At 45.0% G+C, this 26,386-nt stretch overlaps 1 long non-coding RNA gene across 22 annotated transcripts in view; it reads right to left on the bottom strand.

Annotated features, from left to right (window-relative positions):
• The window catches only part of LOC308630271, a 369,427-nt gene that overhangs the window by 50,982 nt on the left and 292,059 nt on the right, over positions 1–26,386 (bottom strand). The window contains exon 6 of one of the 22 annotated variants that reach the window (XR_014017809.1): positions 1,865–20,432. The exons of the other annotated variants lie outside the window; for them this stretch is intronic. This is a non-coding gene — a long non-coding RNA (uncharacterized lncRNA). Of the gene's footprint in view, positions 1–1,864; positions 20,433–26,386 lie in introns of those variants that run through there. 22 annotated transcript variants of the gene reach the window in all.

Raw genomic sequence — 26,386 nt, 5'->3', positions numbered from 1 at the left:
TGGGAAGATCCCACATGCCGCAGAGCGCCTGGGCCCGTGAGCCATGGCCGCTGAGCCTGTGCGTCCGGAGCCTGTGGTCCGCAACGGGAGAGGCCACAGCAGTGAGAGGCCCGCGTACCGCAAAAAAAAAAAAAAAAAAAAAAGGCAGGGACCCAAAAAGTAAGCTCTCAACAGCATTCCTCCCCCTAGGCCTTTGTACCGACTCACAATACACTCTGATGAGCCCAGCAGAGTTGGAAAAGGAGCCCTTGGGAAGAGGTTGGCAGAGTTTTTGGTCCTTAGAAGAAAGCAAGAATGTGAATTAACTTCCTCCTTCTCTGGGTTTGTACTTGGCCATATGAGCCCGAAAAAAACAAAAAAAGCAAAAACAAAAAAAAAAACAAAAAAATCTGCTACGATCGCTTACTGCCAAAGAACTCTAAGAGCAACATATAAGGACATCTAATTCCCCATTCTGCCCCCTGCCTGTGGACCCCTCCCACCTTGGCTTAAATAGTCAAGGTAGCAATCCTTGTCACACTAATATAAATGAGAACATAACTCAATGTACCCAAAAAACCCATTTAGACTTTGCAGCATGTTCCAGAGCTCAGTGCCCCAGCCGCTTGGCAGAACCTTTGGACTAACTATATACACATCACAGCACCCTCCTCTCCACCTCTAAAACCAGTACAGAAAAAAAGGAAGGCATCACAAGCTCTGTGCCATCAGCAACAGAGAACAATGGAGTTGAGTGCAGGGCGCAGTGTGTGAGGGTCAGGGATACACAGGTTCTAGAAAATAAAAATACTTAACCTAAATCAAATGCTTACTGTGAAAAGGCAGATGGCAAGAACTTGATGGCTGTATCCTATTTAATTTTCACAACAACCAATGAGGTATCTACAATACCTTTTCAGATTTGCCACTCCCTAGGACAGACTAGTCAAAATAGCCTTGGAAGTCCCCACTACACAGAAGGTGAAAACTTACTGCTAAAGAGGGGTGATTATCCAGGCCAGCTGTCACAGATGATGCAATCTTTCACATAGGACAGCAATTAGCTGAAATAAATCCCAAACCACTGTTACCCTCAATCCCTAATTGCCCATCTGGGTTTGTGGTTTTTGTCAACCAAAAAGACACTCGGAGTAGCAAGTAAAGGGCTGTTCAAAGAAGATTTTAGAATGAAGTGAAGCGTCTCTTTTTGGAAGACTGACAGGTGGGCAAGATACCAGGCAGCCAGCCAAGCTGAGTGAGACTAAAGGCAGGATGTCCAGAATTGAGCTGGTTGCCCTTTAACCTCTGGAGCTGGGGAGAAGGAGGTGGAGGTGGGAGGGGTCACGAGGTTGGACTGCAATAACACTGACCTCGGGACAGATCCCACTGCTGTTTTGGTTATGGATTGATGGTGTGACACGGGCATTTTATTTATGGAGGCATCAGAATGCAGTGGCCTGGGCACCAGCCACCACGTTTCTCCCACACAGTCTATAAAGCTCATTGTGTAAAGTCATTTCCCCCTTGTGGGAAAAAAAGGGTTGAACCAAATGATGGCATTCAAAGCCACGGTTATAATATTTATTAAGGCATTCATGAGTTATCTATCACAAGATAAGGTCTGATCATATTGACATATCATCAATAGATAAAACAATGAGTCACATTGATATCTAGATTTATATTTTGAGAAGGCAATAAAAGAGTGTTTCAAATTCTCCCTTGCTTTGTCCAGAACGTAAAAACTAATGCCATTCTCACAATAGATGCCCCTTAAATAGAAAGATGCTTTGTCATGGGCGGAAGAGAATGGTGATCACTGTGAAGTTAAACTTTAATACTGTTTACTGAGGCTTTAGGAAAATGGCCAAAAGGAAGTGGTCATCATCATATTCCTAGCACCCAGCACAGTGCAAATCACGTAGCAGTTGCTGAGTAAATCTGTTGAGTAAATCGGTGGCTCAAAGGAACTCAATTAGACAGAGTAAAAGGAGATCTTTCTCCAATGAATATTTGGGATTTTGTCCATTTAGGACAACCTGAGCCAGTCAATCCGTCCAGGCCATGACTTTTTATCCCCATAATCTTGCCCCCTCATGCTATATTTCCTAGGTTGGTTAATGGTGCTTCCCGTCTATGAAATGCTCTTCCTCCACACTGGCCCGGCAAACTCCTACTCCTACTTTGAAAACCTTCTCAAATATTCCCTCTGCTGAAAGCCTGTTCCTGCTGCAGCTCTAAGGACAACTGATGGCTTCCTCTTTTGTCTGCACTTTGATACATAGCACAGAGCACAGTGCCTGGCAAACAGAGCCACCTCAATACATTTTGATTAATAAGCAAATGAATAAATAAATGGTCAGCAAGAATACAGACAACTGGGGCTTCCCTGGTGGCGCAGTGGTTGAGAATCTGCCTGCTAATGCAGGGGACACGGGTTCGAGCCCTGGTCTGGGAGGATCCCACATGCCGTGGAGCAACTAGGCCCGTGAGCCACAACTACTGAGCCTGCGTGTCTGGAGCCTGTGCTCTGCAACAAGAGAGGCCGCGATAGTGAGAGGTCCGTGCACCGCAATGAAGAGGGGCCCCCGCTCGCCGCAACTAGAGAAAGCCCACGCGCAGCAACGAAGACCCAACACAGAAAAAATAAATAAATTAATTAATAAACTCCTACCCCCAACATCTTCAAAAAAAAAAATCCACTGTTGTTCCCTGCTTAAAAAAAAAAAAAAAAAAGAATACAGACAACTGAAGTAAATCAGTCTTCAGCAATTAGATTCCTACTATATATAAGGCACTGTGCCCCTGCCTTTAGTCAGAATCACATTTCACAGAAAATGTCTTGGAGGAGGTGGGTAGGGGAAAAATCTAGAAAATGAAAATCCATGTAGCTTTTGTTGTACTCCCAACAACCCTCAGACTATTTGGATTGAGCCCAATTAATAACATTCTCTAAAACTGAGTATCCAAAAGGACATTAACGCCAATATCACCCCTTAAATATTAACCATGTTAAAGTACAGTGTCCAACACCATCTGTGAAGGACTCCTACCCACTCTCAAAAGAAAAGACAAAGCAGAAGCAACTGCCTTCCTCCTCTGGAGACAGTATATGTTTTAAAATAATGTTGGTCATTTTCACAAGTCCCTTTGACTCATGCAATTTGTCATCCAGACACATATTTCCTCCTGGGCCTGTCCCATTTCCCCTTGGATGGGGAAGGATCATTCTAGCCAAAGGGGCCAAGTCCTTCAGGAGACGGATCTGGTCTAGGGTAGTAACCTCCAAAGCAGAAGCCCAAGGACCAGAGCTAGAAGTGGTGGCCATGCAGAAAAGTCAGAATATCAAGGGGCTTCCAGCCATTTCCAAATTCAGTGGGCATCCACCCCACACAGAAAAGTTGTGGGGAAGCAACGGAGACAGTGGGACCTCTTCTTCCCTTTGCCAGCATTTTATTCTCTTCATGAAAGTTCTGCGAACATTCAGGTCACAGAACATTCGTGCTTCTGGTGAGGAAGTATATATGTCTGAATACGTACATTTCAAATCCCCAGGAAAATGTCGTGAAGGGCACACAGGAAACTTGTCACCGTGCTTTTCTCTAGAGGGATTGATGGGTGACCAAAAGGAAATTTTACTATCTACTCCAGATGCTCCTGCCTAGTTGGACTTTTTTCAACACAAACACCTATCAATTTTGAAATTTTAAAAAATTAATAAAGTTGTCAAAATGGGGATAAATGATCGGTTTGGGACAGTTTGACCCCAAAGGCTTTCTTTCTCCCTGGCAGCTCTGAGTTTCTGTTCTGTATGATTTTCCCACCCTAGTCATGGAGCCTCTGGGGGCACAGATTCTCTTGCATTTCAATATTTACCAGATCTCTCAGGAGGGAATGGGTGGGGCTCACAGGGAAGAGAAGATGCTGGCTCAAACTGGTCCCAGCACCGGGTTGAGTCTTTCATGATCTCATTTGGATCCTCTTAAAACCTCCAGAACCTATGTACTACTGGCTGCATTCTGAGGATGAAGTTCAGAGACTTCATTAACATGCTCTGGCCACACAATGACAGAGCAGGAATTAGAACTCAGAACTGCCAGGCATCCCAGCTCCTGCTGCTGCAATGTGCTCCTTGCTCAGTTCTAATGACCACTGTCCCTCAGCTTCTCCTAGGAGTCCTGGCCGGCCAATGACATCCTCACTAGACCAGTCCTGCCCTCTCCACTGACCGACTCTCACCTCAGAAGTCACTCTTTCCAGATGAGTTGAGAAGGAAAATGCAAAGCTCATGCATTTTACTACCCCTGGGGCTCCGGCGTGTGAAGCCAGTGTGATCAGCAACTTCTCACTACCAAATTACAAGGCTTATTCTTGGACTTCCTCATCGTTCATGGTATGATTTGAATGCCCAGGTTTCTCATCCACCTGTCTGCTCCATAATAAGTTCACTCATGTCCAAAAAAAAGAAAAGAAAAAGAACAACTGGAGGACACAGGAGACATGACCAGTATGAAAATGTCTGGGGGGTTTTAGTCAAAGTTGGTCCAGAATGAGTCAGCAGGGAGATGTGGATGACAGGAGAACAAATTTGAACTTTAGCAACATTAAAAGGACTAAAGTGCCAAGAATGGAGAAAGTAATCAAGCACCTTTATGTAGCACAAGGGCAAGTTTCTTGAGCCTCAGTTTCCTTGTTTGTGGAATGGAGCTCATGATAAAGAACAAGCAAGTAAATTGCTTAGCAGAGCACATAGCAATCCCTCCAGAAACAAAGCCATCTTTATCATTTTCTCAACAACACTAAGAGGAGATACTATTAGTCTATTTTACAAATTAGGAAACAAAGGTGACAAAGCTCTCAAGTGGCAGAAAATGACTAAGACCAGGTCTGCCTGACTCTGAAGTCCGTTTTCATAACCACTAAGCTGTACTTCCTCCTCCAATAGAAAATTTAGAACAAAAAGAAAATCCCCATAATCTCATGACCCAAGAGATAGACACTTTTAATACTTTTAAATACTTTTAGATTTTCTTCTGTACATTCATAAATATTATTGTTCAACGTTGAACAATAATACATTCTATTTTATAACTAGCTTTTTTACATTTGCCAGTACATATTATAACCATACTTCCAGGTCAATAAACATTTATTCATGTAGTCATTCTTGATGGCTCCTTAGTATTTGTTCATATGAACTGTGAACATGCTGTAATCTATTCAACCAGTCCCCCATCACCAGTATTTAAGTGGTTACATTAAGTTTTTCACAAAGGTAACCAACTCTGCAGTAAGCATCCTTGTAGCTAAGTCTTTCTTTTAACTATTATTGCTAAGGTTGTATAGAAGCATTGGGTCTGGCTCTAGGTTAGCAATTGGGTGGATAATGAGACTTTATGCCCTGTTCCGTGAGAAAAGTGTGGAGGGCCTGACTGGTATCATCCTACCTAGAGAAGTCAGACTCCAGAGGCAAGAGTGGGAACAGGACCGCTGTCCTCAGATGGCTGGGAGGTGCCTTTGGCACCACGACTGAGCTTTCTCTAGTGATCTTGAGCAAGTAGGACCACAGGGCAGTAGAATTCTGCTGACTGTGCAAAAGCACTTCTCCACAAACTCAGTTGTCAAAGAACGTGTTAATTAATCTGCCTCAAGAAATGACAAGTTCCCCAAGATGGTAAGAAGCTCAATTTCATGCTGACCTCCCCCATTCTTCAGGGATGTTATAGAAGAAAGTAATCAGTCTTCGTTTTAGGATTGCCTGAATTTGGAAGATCTAAACTCTGTCTCTGACTTACCAACTTGCAATTAAAGTTGGGAACCTACTAAAAACCAGGCACTTTACAAACATATCTTGTTTAATTCACAGAGTGCTCTAATAAGGAATGGAGTGCAAGGAGATAAACTAACTTACTTCAATGAACACGGCTGGTAAGTCCCGGGAATTCAGTTAGATTTTTCTGATACTAAAACCCTTGCAGTCAGATATAGCGATTAAAAGAAGATTAAAAGAATGGCTTTTAGAGGAAAATAGACTTGGGCTCAAGAATATTCCTTCACTTAATAATAAAGTTTGCATACTTTGTTCGGTAAAGTATTAATTCTTCTCTAAAATGAGCCCATCTGTGTTATCCATGAAGACTTTCGAGCTCCCCAGCTCCCTGAGACGAAATCTGTAACACACTAATACACTTCCTTCCTTCATTCATTCACTGCTGGGCCCTGGACTAGATGCCATGACTGTAATGAATGACCAATATGGTGGTAGAGCCTGGCCTAATGGAGCTTCCAGCTTCGTGGAGAAGACAGATCCTAACATGGGACAATAGTCAAGGGTGGAGAGACTACTATAGGGAAAAGCAAGATGCTATGGGAACACATTGCAGGCACCTCACTTTGTCAAGGGGAGTGAGGATAAGTTTCATAAATGGATGCTATCTAAGCTGATCCCTACAGGAAGAGGAGGTGGTAACAGAGAACAAGGTACTGGGTGAGCAGAATTACTCAAGGGATAAGCATGAGGGAGTGAGAGGTCATGGTAAGGCTGGAAAGCTCAGCAAGAGCCCCTGTAAGTACAATTAGACGTCACCTTGAGGGTGATGGGGATCCACAGTGCAGGGTTCGAGTGCAGGGTTCGAGCCAAGAAGGAATATAAAGAGATTGACATTCAGAGAGCTCATTGGGGTACATGAGTGGACTAAGGGAGGCAAGCCTGGAGGCAGAGGCTTCAGGGAGAGCTTCACTCCAGAGCACCCGGGTGAACAGAGATTTTCTTTCTGAATTCTGTGTAGAGCTTAACATGTTGGTTTCCACTAGGATGTTAAAAAGCCAAACCAGGAAATATTTTGGTGTCAGACTCCTTTATCCTTCTTTGGTTCCACAATGCTTAAATCATAGCAATTCAGAAGACTCCCTTGGTAAACAGAGCAGAATTTATCTAATTTCTGGCCCCAAAGGTACACCTCCACGGAGCCTCAGCCCCAAGCCAGTGCAGGAGATGGAGAGGGAGGGAAAGCTGGAAGAATCAGGAAAACCAGTTCTTAATAATAATAGGTCTCCTCCATATAATAACAGCTCTGGTTTATAGAGCACTTTCACAGACATTCTCACAGTAAATGGGGAGTCGGGGGAGGAGGGAACCAGGCAATTAGCATTAGCCCCACCCTTTCAAATAGGACCACTGGAGATTACAAAACCAGTGAGTAGTGGGGCTGGGAATGCAAGTTTTATGACTCTCACTTCACTGCCTCAGCTCCCTCCCTTAGAGCTATTTTTTGGAAGGTGAGAGTGGTTCTTTGACAGCAACTGTGTGCCATTACCTCCTAACAATGGGGAAATCAAGGCTAGGAAAGGATGCCTGAGTGGATGGGGCACAAAACAGGACAGTTTTGAATGCCACGGGCAGGGGATCCTAATAACAAGGAAGCATGCTCTCAGCGTGTGCCCGGGCTGGGGGCGAGCTGGAGGTACCAGAGGCAGGAAAATGATAGCATGTGTCTATGCCCAATGGGATTGCGTTAGGGTGAGGAATGGGTCAAGGAAAGAAGAGTAGGAACTCCACACAAGAGTCAGGGGCTGCTGGATGGATGAGCCCTTCAGCAGAGTCTGAAAGCCCATCTAGAAGTCAGGAAGCAAAAGCAAATTCCACAGACAGCCCCACCATTTTTGAGCAAGAGCTTTCAGGTAAAGGGGGCTCGCTCTGGTGCTTATTCAGGTCACCAAAGAGTTGATATGAAGAAAGACCTGAGGCTCTGTGTCTGGACAACTTGGTTGAAATCCACAGAGCAGAAACCAGCTCACATGGCCCTGCCAGCCCTGGGGTCTGGCAGCTGACCAGGAAGCTGTGAAAGGTTCCTGTTTGGGGAGCAGTTGAGCTGTGTCCCTCCCACCCCCAGAGAACCACAGAAAGGAATTTTGCAAGGATGATCCACAAACAGCCACCTAGGAAGGAAGGAGGGAATGGTTTCCCAGGATCCTGCTGGAGACCCACATCAAAATGGCCCTGTGGACAACATTCTGAAGTGGGGCAATTCAGGGCACATGCATGTCAAACCACAGGCACCCATGGCACTTCCTGCAGACCTACCATAGCCCCAAATCCTAGGCAAAACTCTTTATGTTTAACCCCATTCAATCCTTACAACACCCCTGCTCTGTGTTGAGGAAACTGAAGCCCAGAGTGGGTTAGCAGTCTGTTCAAGGTCGCATAGGTAATGAACTGCCGAACTGAGATTTTCTGGGAGGTCTAGAAGCTCAGAACCCATGTCATTTCCACTCCCCACAAAACCTTGTGAGTTTGTGTGCTTGAAATAGCACAGCAGGGAGAGGAGAGGAAGGGGATGTGGAGCAGGGTGGACATTGTGTGTCTTAAGCCACCACCCTGACTCACTCCCCTTAATAGGCATCTAGTGACAGCTGAAGTGTCTGCCTTGGGGGAGTGGGGTTTCTAGAATAGTACTGCGGGGGGGAATCCAGACTGGTTGTGACTGGGGCATGAATCAGCATGGTGACTTCCAGGTTAAAGAGGAAGCCTTAATTAACAGCAGCCCCAGATGCAAAAAGAACAGTGTCAAGGCTTTCTGACAAGCTTAGGACCCAAAGGGACTATATCTTGGTTTCCTGTTTCCAACTCCAGCCTTATTTCAAACCACTTCCTAAGATGCAAACTGTTTGCAACCAAGCCTTCCTACAGTTCACCACTATGAGGACCCCCATTCAGCCTCTGCTCTTTGGTCCTGCAATGGTCTCCACTGGGAATGCTCTTGACCTCTTCTCTGCCTCTCTACATCTGACCCATATTCCCCGGGGTCGGGGTGGGAGATAAATTAGAAGTTTGGAATTAACATATACACACTACTGTATATAAAATAAGCAACAAGGTCCTACTGTATAGCACAGGGAACTCTACTCAACATCTTATAATAACCTAAAATGGAAAAGAATCTGGAAAAGAATATATATATATGTATGTATATATATACACACATATGTGTGTATGTGTTTTATATATATAACTGAATCTCTTTGCTGTACACTTGAAACTAACACAACATTGTAAATTAACTAAACTTCAATTAAAAAAGAAAAAAAAGCTAAACCCAAGTCTTCCTTTCCACAAGATCTAGCAGACCTAGCCTAGTACAGAAGAGTGAGTCCTCTAGATGATTCACTGAGTCATTCATTTGGACAACATCTGTTAAGCAACTGCAATTCCTGGGCACCATGGAAAATATTAGGATGCAGTGCAAGAAGACTGTCCCTGCCCTCTTTGCCTAACAGGAAGGGGAAATACATGGCAACAGAGCATAATAAGAATAACAACAAGAGCTTGGAGGATGCTTCAATGCTACAAAATGCTTAACTTTTCTGGGTCATGGAGGGCTCAGGAAGCCTTCCAGAAGAAGGCAGCACCCCAAAGATGCTTTGAATGCTGGGTGAGATCAATGAAGAACCTTTTACTCGGATTCAAGAGATCTGTGTTCTAGGTAACACTCTTCTTCTGTCTGTGCTGACCGGGAGCAGGTCATCCCACCTCTGAAACTCAGGAAGGGGTCAGACTGGCACAGCAGCCAACATCTCACTTGCTTGAGCTCTGGTCTCCATACTGACTGACCGCCTAAGTATTGCTCATCTCACATCTTGCATCTCCAAGTCTCTATTTCCTTGTATGTAAAATGGAGATGCTAATAACAAAACCTTGGGACTCTAGAAAATTCGACAGAAGAATGTATGGGAAAGTGCTTCGGAACTGTGTACTGGAAGGGATTGTGTGGCTGCAGGTCATTTCTCCACTGGATGAAGCTTCTCTATGTCTTCTTCAGGGGGTCTAGTCCAAGGATGGACACACCATATAAGCATCATAACACCTGCTGAGTTGAGCTTTAGTTTTCACACACACACACACACACACACACACACACACACACACACACATTGTTATCCCTGAATCTCAGAATATTTTCCTCCTTCATTCCTATAAGAACTCTGTCCAAACCTCACTCTACCCAAATCCCCAGCAGCATCAATCCCACCATAGGACACTTTAATTCATCCCTTCCTTTTGGTATTAATTACAGTAATTGACTTGCTTCTCTCCTCCTCACCATGACTCAGCCACCTACCTACCACGTGTGAACACCATTTGGGGGTCCTACCTTCTGACTGTCCCTTGAGGCATATTAGACCTCCCATCCTTGCGGGTGTACATGGTTGGTGAAGCTGCCGTGATCATCACAACCACTTACTGAACACCTGCTCTGTGATCAGGCTCTGTGACATCCTCTCACTGACCGTCACAACAGCTCTATGAGATGGGAATTATGATTCCCACTTTACTAATAGTAATTGCTATCACAGAATGAACTCTTATGATGTGCCAGGCACTGTACCAAGTGTCTTATAAGTATAAACTCATTTTAATCTTGGCTACAATATGATGAGCAGCTGTTCTTTTAGTTCCATTTTACAGGCAAGGATACCAAGGCACAGGGAGGTTAAGTAATCTTCTCAAAGTCACAAATTTAGTAACTGAGGAGCTGGGATTCAAACCTGAGACTATGATGCAAAGTCATTCTGTAACATGGCCAGTTAGACGAGACCTGACAGTGACCTAAAGTCAAGGTTCAGAGTAACAAAATAGACATTGTTCCTGTGTCACACTGAAGGCTGCAGCTTATTTTGGGACAGCTATCTCTCTGGGGTCTGATTTTGTCACTTCTTTGCCCTGATGTGGCTTCAAGGCCACCTCACTAAGGAGGCCCTTTGTTTCTTTGTCATGAGCTGCTAATTCCAGATAGTTATAAAAGCTAGGAAGCAGATGTTAACCACATGCGTACCTCTGCAGCCCAGCTGGACACCACTCCGTATTCCACTTGTTCCTTTCCACCTGCCTCTGATTGCAGAAAGGCCATAAGTGAATTTCAAATGCATGTGACAGCCTCAGCCCCTTATCAAATTCTGGGTAAGTATCACTGTAACAAATAGCTGTAAAAAAGTATGTATTTTATAAACTTATATTAGAGAGATCTTTAATATGACAGACTGTCTTAGCAGTTTGCCAAAACCTGTTACCTCTTCTTCCTGGGCACACAGGACTACATTTCCCAATCTTCCTGGCAGTTGGTTTTGGTCACGTGACCAGGCTATAGCCAATAGGAACTGAGAAAATACGATACACAACGCTTTCTTGTCTGGTCCCTAAGAACCTTCCTTGGATGCTCTCCTCCATGCTCTTTTTGCTTCCAGGTGACTGGGATAGGGATCAGAGTGATCTTGGAAGCCATGGGATGTATATGGCATGTAGATGGATGTAGACTCAGAGTCTCTGAATGCCCACATAGAACAGATTTCCCAGCTGTCACTCCTGGGAATCACCCTGACACATACTCAAATCCTATACTTCTTAAAATGCATTATATTTACTTGTTCATGGATATCTTTACCCAATAGAGCATAAACTCATTGAGGATAGGCATATTTAGATCCTCACTGCCTAGTAAAGCACGTGGCAAAAAGTGGTACCCAATAAAGGCTTATTGAGTTATCAATGTCAGGTGACTTTATTAAATTCATGAGCTGCTTCTTGTTTTTTGTTTATTCGTCTTTGTTTTGTTTTGTTCATACCCCTGACTGGGAGATATTCTTGGGAGAATACAATAACTATCTCATACCCACAGGCAGATGCCTAAATTTCATCCTTAGAGTATCATCACTTTGATGTAAAAATTTGAACTCTCCTTACATACAAAGTGACCTGAAACAGTAATGCTTTAAGCGATTGAGTCATTGATACCTCTGTGTGAAAGAGAAACCAGAGTCACTTTTGTAGAGGACAAGAGAGAACTGAAGACCCTTAAAGAGAGAGAGGTTTCTACTTCCAGCCAAATAGAAGTAACAGCGATAGGATTTGCTTTTCCACCTGAAATAAGCAAAAAGCAGACAATGAAATAATGATTCACAAAACACTGGACATCAGGCAATGGGCATGATACCTCAAAGATGGGGTGGAAATAAAGAGTATTGGCCAAGGAGGCAAAAGACCTGGGTTCTAGCTCAAGTGAGCCCTGTAATTGCCCCAACTTACTGCCTTGAGGAAATTTCCAGGCCTCAGCACAGAAAAGAGGAACTCAGTCAGAGCCCAGCAACCAGGGTGAGTTGAAGAGATGAAGCTGGAAGTCCAGTAGAACAACATGGCTAGAGCTCACAGAACCCAGAACCAGACAGGAGAGAGCTGCACAAAAAGACATCTTCAGAAGTCTGCACTGTACACTTATTTGAATGGTTAAAATGAAAGAGACTGACCATAGCAAGGGCTGGCAGGGATGCTGAGGAACCAGAACTCTCTTCCATGCTGATGGAAATGTAAATGGTGCGAACACTTTGGAAAACAAAGTGTTTGGCAGCTTTTTTAAAAGTTATACATATTCCTACCATATGACCCAGCCATTCTACTCCTAGATATTTTCACAAGAGAAGTGAAAGCCTATGTCCAGCAAAGACTTGCACAAGAATGTTTGTAGCAGCTTTGTCTGAGATAACCAAACATTGGAAACAGCCCTTATGTCCATCAACAGGTAAATGGATACAGACACTGAGATACAGCCCTATGATGGAATACCATACAACAGTAAAAAGGAACAAGTGACTGATATATGCGACAACGTGGATGAATCTCAAAATAATTATGCTGGTCGAAAGAAGCCACACATACGAAAGGGCATGTAATGATTAACTCCATTCACATGAAATTCTAAGACATGAAAACTAATGTACAGCAACGGAAAGCAGATCATTTGTTGCCTTAGGGATAGGTGGGCATGGAGGGGCACACAGGTAGGGGCTGGGGGAAGGGATTACAAAAGGACACAAGAAAACTTTGGGGGTGATTGATATGTTTATTATCTTCATTATCTCGATGTAGAGAGGTTTACATGGGTGTAAATACGTATGTCAAAACATAGACTGTATACTTTAAATCTGTCAGTTATACATAGATAAAAGTTGTTTTTTTTTAAAGAAAACAGAGATGTAGATGTCAGTAATAATGAAAGCTCCTCAGTCTTGCATAAAATGAGCTCTAAGAGACACATCTGCCCCATGATTCAGTTATCCCAGGAAAAGTCTCATTCAAACATCTGCTGGGACCTCCCCAGAGGTGGCTGATATAGAAGAAAAGAATATTAGTCAAGAAAAAAAAAAAAAAAGGCCGGGTTTCTAGCTCAGACCCTCCTTTTACACACTGTGTGTCTTCGCGTGGAAATGCCATCATGAGTTGATGGAGCAGAAGGCAAGCTTTCATCGTGGGAGGCAGCAAGACATAACAGAAGAGCAGGGCTTTGCAACCTAGATTCACCGGGATTGGTTTTTCTACCTTGTCATGGAAGAGAAACGACATAAAAGGGTGTACAAAGCCTAAGTGCACAGTGATGAATTTTCACACCCTGAGCCCCCTCTCCCAAGTGACCCGCATCCAGACCAAGGGTCAGAGCATCATCAGGACCCCAGGAGCCCCCCTTGTACTCCCTGTCAATCACTACATCCACCCAACAAACCTCGACTGGATTTCCGCTTCCTCCCCATTAGCTGTGTGTCTTCTGGTACATTTTCTCATCTATAAAGTGGAGTTAATAGTGCTCATTTACAAGTTTTATTTGTTAATGAAAGAAGAAAATGAAATAACATGTTTAAATCACCTAGCCCAAGGCCTAACACGTCAGAGGTGTTTCATACGTAGGAGCTCCCTTCCCGAGAAGAAGCTTGGGAGGGTTGGATCCCAAGGGGCAGGGGAGACTGAGTGGGGAATGCCTTAGCAGTACACTCCTGGGTGAGTCACTCAGCCTTTCTGGGCCTCTGTCTCCTGTCCCGCACAATGAAGGCCCCATAAATGCTGGCTGAACATCACACCCCTCCAGGGCACCTTGCTCCAGATGCAAGGATGGAATAAGACATGGCTTTTGCTCCTTAAGAGCTCAGAATCCAGACCTCTCCAGTCCTGATTAGCCATGAGTGGGAACCCAGTTTCTGTGCAATGGTGTAAATAGACGTGAATGCACCAACAGGGAGACAGGTGTCCCTTTTATCCGACTGCTCATCTCATACACCAGAAAGCTTTTCAAACCAGAGTGTCGCCTCCTCAGCCTCCTAAACCAGAACGTGGATGTGTTGCTAACCCCAGGGGATTCTGGTGCTAACGGTCTGCAGGGTGCACGTGGGAAACGCTAGCAGAGGAGTTCCAGTGAAAGCTGTGCTGAGCCCAGGACATACAAGTAAACCATTGCTTTTTAAAATACATCTCTAAGACCAATTTGCTTCCTCTTCATTTGCCTCTTCCCCCTAACACGTGCCAAAAACGCACTCTCACTAGTTAAGAATGTCCAGGTGTTTGAGCTCCAATCAAGCAATTCATTTCTTCTTTCAAACCAGGGTCTGAGTTCTCCATCTCTACTGAACGTGGGCTATCAGGAATGATTTCCCTGTTTTTTTTTTTTTTTTTTTGGCCATGCCACGCGCCATGAGGGATCTTAGTTCCCTGACCAGAGATCGAACCCGCACCCCCTGCGTTGAAAGTGCAGAGTCTTAACCACTGGACCGCCAGGGAAATCCCGATGATTTCCCTGGTTCTGACAGCACCTGGTTGAGGTGACAAGTCAGTCCCAGGGCCTCCTCTGAACAAACAGCCACCCAGCATGGAGAACAAACTGTTCTGTCAACCGGCAACTAGCACGGATGACCCCTACACCTGTGGTCGCAGTGCTGATGGGGAGTGCCACCCATCATTGGGGATGTCTATAAGAGCCTTCCCAAAGAACGGACCTCGGCATTGCATTTCCAGCCACAATTTGTGCAAAATAAAGATTAATGATCAATAATAGTAGTAGCAATAGCCAGCACTCACAAGGCATAGACCATATGCCCAGAAATCCTTGGTCACTTTGCATATGTTATTTCATTTAATCTGTGTTACAGATTGAATTATTGGTCCCAATTCTTTATCCCTTTTTTTTTGCCCTTATCCATGCCCTTTGCCGGGTGACTTTTTAGTTCTTCCTAAAGATGGAGTGTACTTCCCTACTCCTCCCCCTCAGACAAGTCTAGACTAAGTCAGCCAACCCACAGATATACGAGTAAGAAAAGTGGCTGTGATCTGAAGTCACCAAGTATTGGGGTGATCTGTTACATAGCAACAACTAACCAATTCAGTCCCCTAGAATGGACCAGGATCCAGTTCTGAGTGACTTAGAAGGTTTCCCCCGCCCCCTCCCAGCTGCCATTCCATAAAATTTCTGTCCCATTACATCACAGATCAGTGGGGGATTCTGGTCCAGCCTGCAATCTCATCTCATATGCAAATGTAATGATATCTGCAAAAGGAAAACCCCATAAAATACTCACCGCTAAAATGATGCTAGATATAAGTGAATCTTGGTTTGATTCAGAGGCACCTCAGCATTCTGATGGCTCAAGGCCATTCATACAAACAGCAGGTATGGAAATATTCAAGGTATGTCATGGTTCTTACGTATCTAAATTTCTTGTTGAAACCATATGGTATGTGACAGAAAGAGAGATAACTAGGCATCATTTGCCTCCTGTCAGAAGTATACACCGCCAATAACATAGTATTCTTGCCTGAAAATCAAACCTGAATCCAGTCAAGTGCCTAAATACCATTTACAGAAAATAGAGTAAACCACAGGGATACAACCTGAAAATCTCAGACAGAACAGACAACTCAGTTTATTCAATAAACAAAGTGTGAGGAAAGGGGGATGCTATGGGCTGAATCGTGTCCCCTCTAAAATTCATATGCTGAAGCCCTAACACCAAGTACTTCTGAATATGACTACCTTTGGAGACCGAGTCTTTAAAGAGGTAGTTAAGTTAAAATGAGGTCATTAGGGTTGACCCTAATCCACTATGGCTAGTGTCCTTAGGAGACATTAGGACACACAGGTACAAAGGGAAAAAAAACATGTGAAGATAGGAGATGACGGCCATCTACAAGACATAGTGAAAGACCTCAGAAGAAACCAAACTGCCAACACCTTCCTCTTGGACATCTAGTCTCCAGAACTGTGAGAAAATAACTTTCTGCTGTTTAAGCACCTCTCCCACCCCAACTGACCCACCTGTGGTACTTTGTTACAGCAGCCCTGGCTAACTAACACGGAAGAGGAGGCTCTATGATGGAAGGAAAACTAAGAGACGTATCAACCAACTGCAAAGGATGGATTTCATTTAAATAATGAATCAAACAAAAAACTGAATCCCACACATATTTGTTGAGCACATAGTAGGTTCTCAATAAGTATTCAAATGAATGAATTCATGTTTGTCCCTTATCTCCAGAGCTGGTGCTTGGTGCCTTTTTATGGAACTGAAATCAGCCTCCAGTGATTTCCACGACTGGTCTTTCATCCCAATTTCTGGTATCACCCAGAAAAAATCTTTCTTCCCTTCCCAATGTGAACCATTTTCTGTGAGCTGTGCATCTCCTCTTTCCTACCCTCAACACCCTTGCTCCTTCACCTGTTTCCATCTCTGGCCATCAGACCCTCCCCCATCAACATGCTGGCCACTCACCCCAGACAGCCCAGGTCCTACTCCTTTCTCAGGAACTTGCTGCTCCCCTTGCCAGAGACCATTCTGGCCCCAGGTATCCGCCCAGCCTACGCCTTTGCTTTTTTCGGGTCTCTGCCCAAATGGTGCCTCTTCAAAGTGGTTTTCCTGACCCTCCCTGCTAAAAAGAGCATCCCCAGCCTCTCTAGTCTTTCTCCCTTTAGCCTGTGTCACTGCTTTTTTTTTTGGCTGCGCTATCCATGTAGCATGTGGGATCTTCGTTCCCCAACCCGAGATCGAACCCATGCCCTGTGCAGTGAAAGTGCAGAGACTTAACCACTGGACCGCCAAGGAAGTCCCACTGCTTTTCTTACAGCACACGATATATACATTTATTTACAGTTTTCCTTTCCGTCCACTAAACCGCAAGCTCCCTGAGAGCAAGGATTCTGTCTGAACTCCTGCTGCAACCCCAGTACTTAGGACAGACTCTGTTGCATGGCAGGGGTTCCATCAATAGTTTTGAATGAATAAGTAAATGACAGCTGTTGTTAAAGTGGGACTTTCTGGTTCCCATGACAAATATCTTTTCTTATTTTCCTTCTTCCCTTTAAAAGGACTCAGCAAGGAGCCTAGCAAAGGAAGCTCTGTCAGCTGGCCACGCTACCCCTTCAGCACCCCCCTCCCTCCAGACTGCGCAGGCTGCAGTTGGACAAGCCGGCAGCCACTCTGTGGCCATCTGCAGAGCTCCAGGCCTGGGGCAGCTCGGCCATGGAGACAGCAAGGCTCCATGGGGACACATGATTCAGGCGGACTCACACTACCAGGACACATGCGACTTTCTCCTGCTGAGACTGCTTCTTTGCATCTGCCCATGTGTACTTTGGCTTGCAAAGCCTCTGTTTACAAATCTGGGTCAAAGAAGGACAGGAATCCCAACAACATGTGATTCACAGAAGCCGGCCATTGCCTCCCGTTCCCGTTTTTTCCTCATAAGAAGGCAGTGCGTAGAAATATGGTCGTCAGTTTGACTTTGAAGCCACACAGACCCAGTTCATGTCCAGCTGTCATCTTTATTTACCATCCTTGTGACGTTGGACAAGTCACGTAACCTCTGTGAGCCTCGATTTTGTCCATCTTTTAAAGGAAGGTAATGATGCACACTTGTTATCAGAATTATAACCAATATATTAAAGAGAGTTGTCCATGGAAGTCCTTCAAAAATTTGACATTATTAGTTATATCTCCAGTATGTCGTTTCAGGCAGAATCCTGGAGTTGTCCTTGACTCCATGCTCTCCCCAAAACAACTGACCACCACTGGAACCATTCTACCTCAGTGTATCATGAATCCATCTACTTCTCCCTCTCCCTGTGAGGGTCCCCACAGAAGACTGGTCGTTACAAGAACAGACTCAGGAGCTGTCAGCCTGGAATTTTAACCATGTCTCCATCACTCTCTAGCTGGGTGATCTGGAGAAAGTTACTTCTCTTCTATGTGACTCAGTTCCTGAATCTGCCAAATGGGGATGACAATGCTAGCAGTGGAGCAAACACTATTGATTGACTGCTTTAAAGCCTCTCCCCACCCCCTTCCCCTCCCGTCTCATTGCCACCTTCCGTATGGGAACTTGGAACCCAAATCTCAAAGTTCCCAGCCCTCCTTGTAGCCAGGGGTGTGTGTGTCTCATTCTGGCCCAGGAGATACAAGCCAAAGTCGGCCAGTAAGTGCTGACAGAGCTTGAGATTTAAATGATTATATTGCTGTGAATGCTTAGGAACAGGCCTGACAAGTAGTGCATAAATGCTTGGGGTGTGAAGGTAGAAGGGTAGAAATTATGCATGAATCAGAATTCAGCAAGAGGGATGAGGTGAGGACTGGGGTGCTAGCAGAAGCCTTCAGGGTGGTGGATGGTTCTAGAAGAGAGGATAAGAACAGGGTAGACACAGGACACAGGCTTTGTCCAGAAAAGGAAAAGCATGTGTTCAGGCATCCTTGAGCGCTGGGCCTGGACACTCCCACCCCAAGCTGCTCCAGGACCATCTCAGAAGAAGCCTGTCCCTCGAGGGAAGCCAATGAAAGGGTCGACTCCAGGGACCCACCATTCATCATCAGACTTTGAGTGCTGATGAGTTGGTCTCCACATCGCCTGGTTTATAGAGAGAGCATTCCAGTCACCCTAAGTGTGAACAGTGTCTTTCATCTACACTGCCCGGTAGCCTGCTAGCCAGACAGGGCAAAGCTTTGTGGGTCGCCCCAGGGCAGAGGGCTGCAAACAGCAAGGTCCCCTGGGCTGGCCTGGAAGAGCAATAGTAACCAGAGCCCCACTCTGGAGGTGGGACAAGGGGATGGGAAGCAAACTGCCATGTCTGAAAGCCCCTCAGGTACCCTGTCCCCAGCGACAACACTAAACCCAGGCCCTGTGATGGCATGGAGGTCATGGGGAGCAAAAAGAGAAGAGGAAAGTTCCCCACGAAGGGATCTGCTCTGGCCAAAGAAACCGTTCCTCACTTTCCTGATTCTGGGGGTACCTCCCATTCACCCAGCCACCCACAGGGTAGCACTACAGATACTGGGGGAGAAGCCAGTGAACAACCAGAAGGGAACTATTCCCCTAAAAGGGTGGCTCTGAGGTGCTCCACCGGGGTGATTCATCACTGTGCAAAGGGTGTGTCCAGAGGCTGAGGCTGAGCCGGGCTGCTGCTTGCCCCAGCTTGGAGATTTCTCAAATATGTAAAAGGTTATATTATGCTGGGCACTCAGTAGCCCTTCTGAAAACATGTTTTAAATACCTCCAGTGAGAAGGTGGGGAGAAAGGGAACCCTCTTGCACTGTTGGTGGGAATGTAGATTGATAGAGCCACTATGGAGAACAGTATGGAGGGTCCTTAAAAAACTAAAAATAGAACTACCATACGACCCAGCAATCCCATTACTGGGCATATACCCTGAGAAAACCATAATTCAAAAAGACACGTGCACCCCTGTTCATTACAGCACTATTTACAATAGCCAGGTCATGGAAGGAACCTAAACGACAGACAAATGGATAAAGAGGATGTGGTACATATATACAATGGAATATTACTCAGCCATAAAAAGGAACAAAATTGGCTCATTTGTAGAGACGTGGATGGATCTAGAGACTGTCATATAGAGTGAAGTGAGTCAGAAAGAGAAAAACAAATATCGTGTATTAACACATATATGTGGAATCTAGAAAAATGGTACAGGTGAACCGGTTTGCAGGGCAGAAATAAAGACACAGATGTAGAGAACAAACGTATGGACACCAAGGGGGGGAAGTGGCGGGGTGGTGGTGGTGGTGGGATGAATTGGGAGATTGGGATTGACGTGTAGACACTGATGTGTATAAAATAGATAACTAATAAGAACCTGCTGCATAGAAAATACATAAAATAAAATTCAAAAATTCCAAAATAAATAAATAAACAACTCCAGTGTCCAGCTTCTTATGGGCTTGACCTGGAACACAACCATGGGGAGTGTTCTTTCCAAAATGCAAACCAAACGAAGTCGCTTTGCTACTCAGAACCTTTGGTGGCTCTACTTTTAGGATGAAATTGAAGCTTAGCCTGGCAGATGCTCCCCCTGTTTACCTCTGACTTATTTTTCTTTGTATGCTGGACATCTCCCACTAATTTCTACCCCCGAAACACGCGACGACACTCATACCTGATTACCTCTGTATGTAATTTCATTCATTCATTGAACAAACATTAAGCAGATACTGGATTCATCTATGTCAGCTGCTAGGATACAATGTTGAATGAGAGGGACTTGCTGTCTTCAAAGACCATAGCTGTTGAGTGCAGGAGTTCCCATACCCTGCAGCACATCAGAATCACCCTCGGGGCTTCTTAAAAGCACAGAGGTATCCTGGGATGGGAAGAGATGGGAAGGAATCAGCAAGCAAAAACGTTACAAAGGGAAGTGGGAGCTGAATTCTAATTTCTTCTGATTACCTTCCTGGGAATCAATAGGATAAGTGGAGAAAACTGGGTTTTCGAGCCAAAAAACTGGTTCAGAACTCGGGCATCTGTATATTCTGACCAGCTGGGACATTCCACCTTTACACCTGTTGCCTGGTGAAAGTCCTAAGAGTCTCCCCTTGCACCCTCAAAAGTGTCCTGGTTTGGATAATAAATTATATGGTCACCTTATTCTAAACTCAGCTTTACCCTTCCTACTCGTGAGAACTTGGGGAGATTTTTAAAACTCCCTGAGCCTCAGTCTCACGGTCTGTGCCCCAGAGTGAGCGATGGTGTGTTAAAAGGTGTAAGAAGTAAATGAGGTCATGGCTGCCAAGTGCCTGGGAGAGTTGGTGCCTTATTCACAGAAGCTGCTATTATTCTCTGCCTTGTAGGAAGTAGCCCTCATTTGCTCTGCATTGTTTCCTGACAAATGAAATGAGACCTTAAAGACAAGAACACATTTAGATGAAAAATAGAGCATTTATATTTGTGGAGAGAATGGACTTGAGTCAGCAAGACATTGCTCAGATAGTTGCTGGCTGGGATGGTAAAGCTATCTTGAGTATCTCTGTGACAATATTTAACCTTCAGCTCGACCTTCTAGAAAGTACGGCTGTACCATCCTCCTCGTTGGTTGAAATTTCTTATAGTGTTGGATCACATGCCTCCAGTGGGCCCAGATGTAGGCTATTTTGGCATCTGGGGCCAAGCAGAGTTGACAGAGAGACTGACACATTATCTGTTCCGGTGACCATCTGCTCAGTCCCACTCATGACTCATCAGATGGTGAGAAGGACCTGTCTGCACAGTGATTCACTGATGCCCACCAGGAAGCCCCCTTTTTAACATCCTCTTTCTGAGCTCCTCCATTAGCATTTGAGGCCAAAGAGGTCCCAGAGGAGAGGGAGGCAGAAAGATCTGCCAGCTGGATGGAGAGTGGTCTGACTAAGCAGCTGTGGGAGACAGGCAGAGAGAGAAGGAAATTCTGACACAGCTGGACCCCCCGGGTGGAAACTTACAAACAACCGGAAAAAAGAATGCTAATAAAAGCCCTCCAGAATGGCAAGTATTCATAATATTGCAGAGATCCTCAAAGGTTAAGGATCTCATCAAGGACAAAAAAGAAAGGCCAGAGCTTCACAGAAATCCAGAAATCTCTTTGGATGAGTTTGAATGAAGGAATAGCCACATAAGCAGATTGCTTAAAAGTCTAAGTATATCCATCGAAGATGAAGTAGATCAACATAGAGATGGTGTGTGGAGAGCCTAGAATAAAAAGCCAAGATGGGAATTACCCAGCCCTGTTCTAGAAAGACAGGTGCTATGGCTGGCAGCTATTCAAGTCTCTAGAATTATTCTGCATTCTCTGGTGTGGGTCTAAAAGAAGTGATTCCTTTTCCTAAAGTGTGGTGGGCCAAACGATTAAGGCATATACACAGAAAGAAAACTTATTTTAGTGGTTACGTATTCACTTATACCACTCGTAATATGGAATGCATCATACCACATGTTATTTTTCTTTGAACACAGTTAAGTCAAAGGATGCAAACTTCTTTCCCCAGACACACCAAGCCTTGGAGCCCTTGCAATTCTCTCTGCCTGAAGTCTCCTCTGGCCAACCTTCACCCACCCAGCTTCTTCTTGCCTTACAGGCCACACTCCAATGCCTCTTTCACAGAGAGAGGACTTCCCCAACCACCGTGTCAAACATGGGTATCCCCTGGTGGTTCTTACTCCGGTCTGCTGTCTATTTCTTGTAAAGCACTTCCAGGGTCTTGTCCATATCTCAGTTTACTTGTTTGTTATATGTCTCTATCTTCTAGAATGTAAGCTTCACAAGGGCAGGAACTCTTCTGACTTATGCTTGCCTCAATTCCCAGCATCTTACCATGGGACGACCTCCTAAACCATGGTCGAATTTATGACCATGAGAGGGCCCTGCCAGCTACAAACTGGAGCTTGCCATCTACCTCTACAAGGATTAAATTATGAGCCGCTGCAGCTGCTGACTTTCAAAACCCCCTGAAAGTAGTTCAGGGTAGAGATCAGGAATGAGGTGCTCTGTGCTCTGGGAAAAACTGGCAGAACAGGTCTTCAGATAGTTAGATATTTTCAGGAGAAGATTCTATGAGCCCAATTCTTGCATCTCGTTGTATCTAGAAAAAGCACTAAAATCTTCATGGTGACATCTGCTCCTCATAACTAGCAGCAGCGTTCTTCAAAAAATATGTGCTCGATTGCATGTACTCTCCCTTCACCAAAATCACATGTATACAGACCTTCCCCCCTACCTCTTTCGAGCAGTTTCTGAGAGCTCTCTGAGATGCTATCTCCTGAGCTACAGTCCTCATGTTGCCCCAAATAAAACTTAACTCACACACACACAAAAAAAATTCCCAGCATCTTGCCCATTGCTTGGCTCACAATAGATATTTAATAAATATTTGTTGAATGAAGAGCCATCGAAATGAACTATGGCCTTAATAGTGACATTCTTGTATAGGAGAAAAAAGTCCGAGTTGTGGCTAGGGCACGGCGAATTGTGTGCCACCCTGGATATGGCCGTGGGAGGATGTAAAATGTTTGGTGATAATTATACCCCTCTCCTCTCTGGCTGAGCCGCAGACCTGGGAGTTAAGTAGGGATAGACTGTTTGTCTTTTGGTGGTAAATATGGATGGGGGAACATGGCTTAGAACTGAGTCCAGAAGAGGCTAACTGCGCTTTCTCCTTCTGATGGGTTCACTCACCTAGCTGCAGCTCTAAAACTTTAGGCCTTCCTCCATCCTTCCCTACCCTCTTATCCCTCCATCACCCTGACTCAGGGTGAGGCCTGCTCCAGTGGGCTGACCTTTGGCAAAGGTAGGAGGCAAGAGAACACATGTGACTCTGAAGAGAGAGAAACAATGAGTAGCATGTCAGTGGCAGCCAGAGCCCCAATCCCAGCCTCAGCGGTCAGAAAAGCCATTCTTTCATGGAAAGAAGCAAGCCAGGGTAGAAGCTTCCTCTCCAAATTCTTCTGAAATTGTAGAAGTTCCTATGTGGAAATGGGTTAACACAGGAATGGCTGGAAAAGAGAATGGTTCTCCGTAGAATCAATGTCATGGTCATGCATGTGTCTGGGTGAAAAGGGAAGTCAAGAACCACCATGAGCACCCATGAGCCTTTGGGTGTCATGGATTATGTCTTTAACTGTTACTTGGATACCACTGGCCCTAGTATTATCTCTGTGCCTAGAAAACTGTAGTGGTCAGTAAATGTGTGCTTAACAACGTGTGCTGAAAGAATGGAAGACTGTATGAATGATTAAATGCATTACGAATTGAATAAAATATGCATTATACATTGGTCTCTTATGAATCTGGTTAATTTTAATCGAATCGTAATTCCTGATCACCTTAGGATAGATACCCCAAAATTGAATTTACAAATATTCAAGGCAGGGAACCAGAACCTAGACAGCAGTGACCCTGCTAATTTCTGGCCTCATTGTAAACCCTCTTGGGACAAGTTTTAGCTCCAAGCAGCCTGAATTAGAGTGAGTGGTCCACATCATTTGTGTTCAACGAATAAGCTATTTCTATGGGCTTCCCACCTCTTGAGCAGGGGTTCTTAACTTGGGTCTATGGATTCTACAAGGGTCAGGGGACATAATTCTGGGAGGGTGGGGGGACTGTGAGTTTGGATGAGAAAAATAGACAGCTTTATTTTCACTCACCTCTAACTGAAATTTGACATTTTCATTACTTGTGAATGTAGGCAACAAACCCCAGTGTATAAACAGTATCTGTGATTTTATCAACCACAGAAATCACAGATAATTTCCTATCGTATGTCAGCTGTCGCAGGTACAGACAGACCTCACTTTATTGCACTTCACAGATACTGCATTTTTTTACAGACTGAAGTTTTGTGAAAACCCTGAGTTATCAGATGACCATTAGCATTTTTTTAGCAATAAAGTATTGTTTAATTAAGGTCTGTACTTTTTTTTAAAGACATAATGCTATTGCACACTTAATAGACTACAGTATAGTATAAACATAACTTTTATATGCACCAGAAAACCAAGAATTCATGTGCTTCACTTTATTGTGATATTTGCTTTATTGCAGTTGTCTGGAACCAAACCTGCAATATCTCTAAGGTGTGCCTGTATTCATGTCTACTTCAAAGTCACCTTAGTTATTGGACCTCTCAGATCTTATTTAACACCTTCATAAATAAATGCATACTGTACTTGTGTAGCCAGGCCTCTAGGATGATCCTTTAAGATCCCATCTCCTGGTATTCACCTGCTGATAATCCTCTCCCATGAGTGTGAGCTGAAACTAGTTACTTGCTTCTAATGAACAGAGTATGGCGAGAGTGATGGGATGCCACTTACAAGATGAGGTTATAAAAGATGGTGGCCTCCATCTTAATCCTACTTCTTCTCACTCATTCTCATGCAGCAGCTGCCATGTTGTGAGTTGCTCTACAGAGAGAGGAAGTAAGGGTCACCTCTGGTCAACAGAGAGGAACTAAAGCCATCAGTTCAACCTCCCATGAGGAACCAAATCCTGCCAACAACCGCGTGAGTGAGCTTGGGAAGCAGATCCGTCCCCAGTTAATCTTAAGATTACTGTGACCCTGGCCAACACCTGGATTGCAGCCTCATGAGAGATCCTGAACCAGAAGACCCAGCTAAGCCACGCCCAGATTCCTGACCCACAGAAACTGTGAGAAAATAGATGTCTGGTGAGTTTTTTTTTTTTTTTTGTGGTACGCGGACCTCTCACTGTTGCGGCCTCTCCCGTTGCGGAGCACAGGCTCCGGACACGCAGGCTCAGCGGCCATGGCCCACGGGCCCAGCCGCTTCACGGCATGTGGGATCTTCCCGGACCGGGGCACGAACCCGTGTCCCCTGCATCGGCAGGCGGACTCTCAACCACTGTGCCACCAGGGAAGCCCATGTCTGTTGTTTTAATATGTGTTTGAAGCTCAGTAATGGTAACAAATATAGTTATCTATCGACTGATAACTATATCTCCGTATAACTAGTTTTTTATGAGGAGGGGTCATAGGCTTCACCAATCTGCCAAGGTTGCTCATGCCACCCAGAGGTTAAGAGCCCCTGCCCTAGACTCTGTTTTAGAGAAGACATGGGTCCTGGAAGGGGCATTAGGTTGTAGCTTACATCTGAAGCCACATCCTTCTGACCTTGGAGGTAGTGAACGGAAGGAGAAAGGAGAACCAGGGTGGGTGGGGTTTGGTTCAGCTGATAGGGCATCACAGGTTGGAGCAGATGTTCATCAAGACAGCAAGAGAGGGCTTCCCTGGTGGCGCAGTGGTTGAGAGTCCGCCTGCCGATGCAGGGGACACGGGTTCGTGCCCCGGTCCGGGAAGATCCCACATGCCGCGGAGCGGCTGGGCCCGTGAGCCATGGCCGCTGAGCCTGTGCATCTGGAGCCTGTGCTCCACAACGGGAGAGGCCACAACAGTGAGAGGCCCATGTACCGCAAAAAAAAATAAGAATATAAAAGTAAATAAAAAATTAAAAAAGACAGCAAGAGATGCCAAAGGGAGACGAGAGAGCAGAGAACCCACATGGCAAGTTTGCGCCCAAAGTCGGAAGGGTGACAGAACAAAGGGCAGACGGAGAAGCCAGGGGTGGAGCCAGGTGTGTTAGACCTTGCGAAAACAGAGCTGGCCTGACTGTGCAATGCGGGAGTCCCCAGGGAACGCTGTGTCCCGAGGTGCTTTGGTCTCCTGTTTTTAAAAGGCAAGGCCAACCAAGAAAATACAGTGCCGTCTCTCACTGAGAGTGGTAATCCCATGCTATGTGACTGACATTTGCACACTACTCTCCTGCATGGTT

The sequence above is a fragment of the Mesoplodon bidens genome, assembly GCF_964165515.1.
Source record: "Mesoplodon bidens genome assembly, chromosome: 16".
NCBI classification, from domain to species: Eukaryota; Metazoa; Chordata; class Mammalia; order Artiodactyla; family Ziphiidae; genus Mesoplodon; species Mesoplodon bidens.
This window is presented reverse-complemented; position numbering and strand designations above follow the sequence as displayed.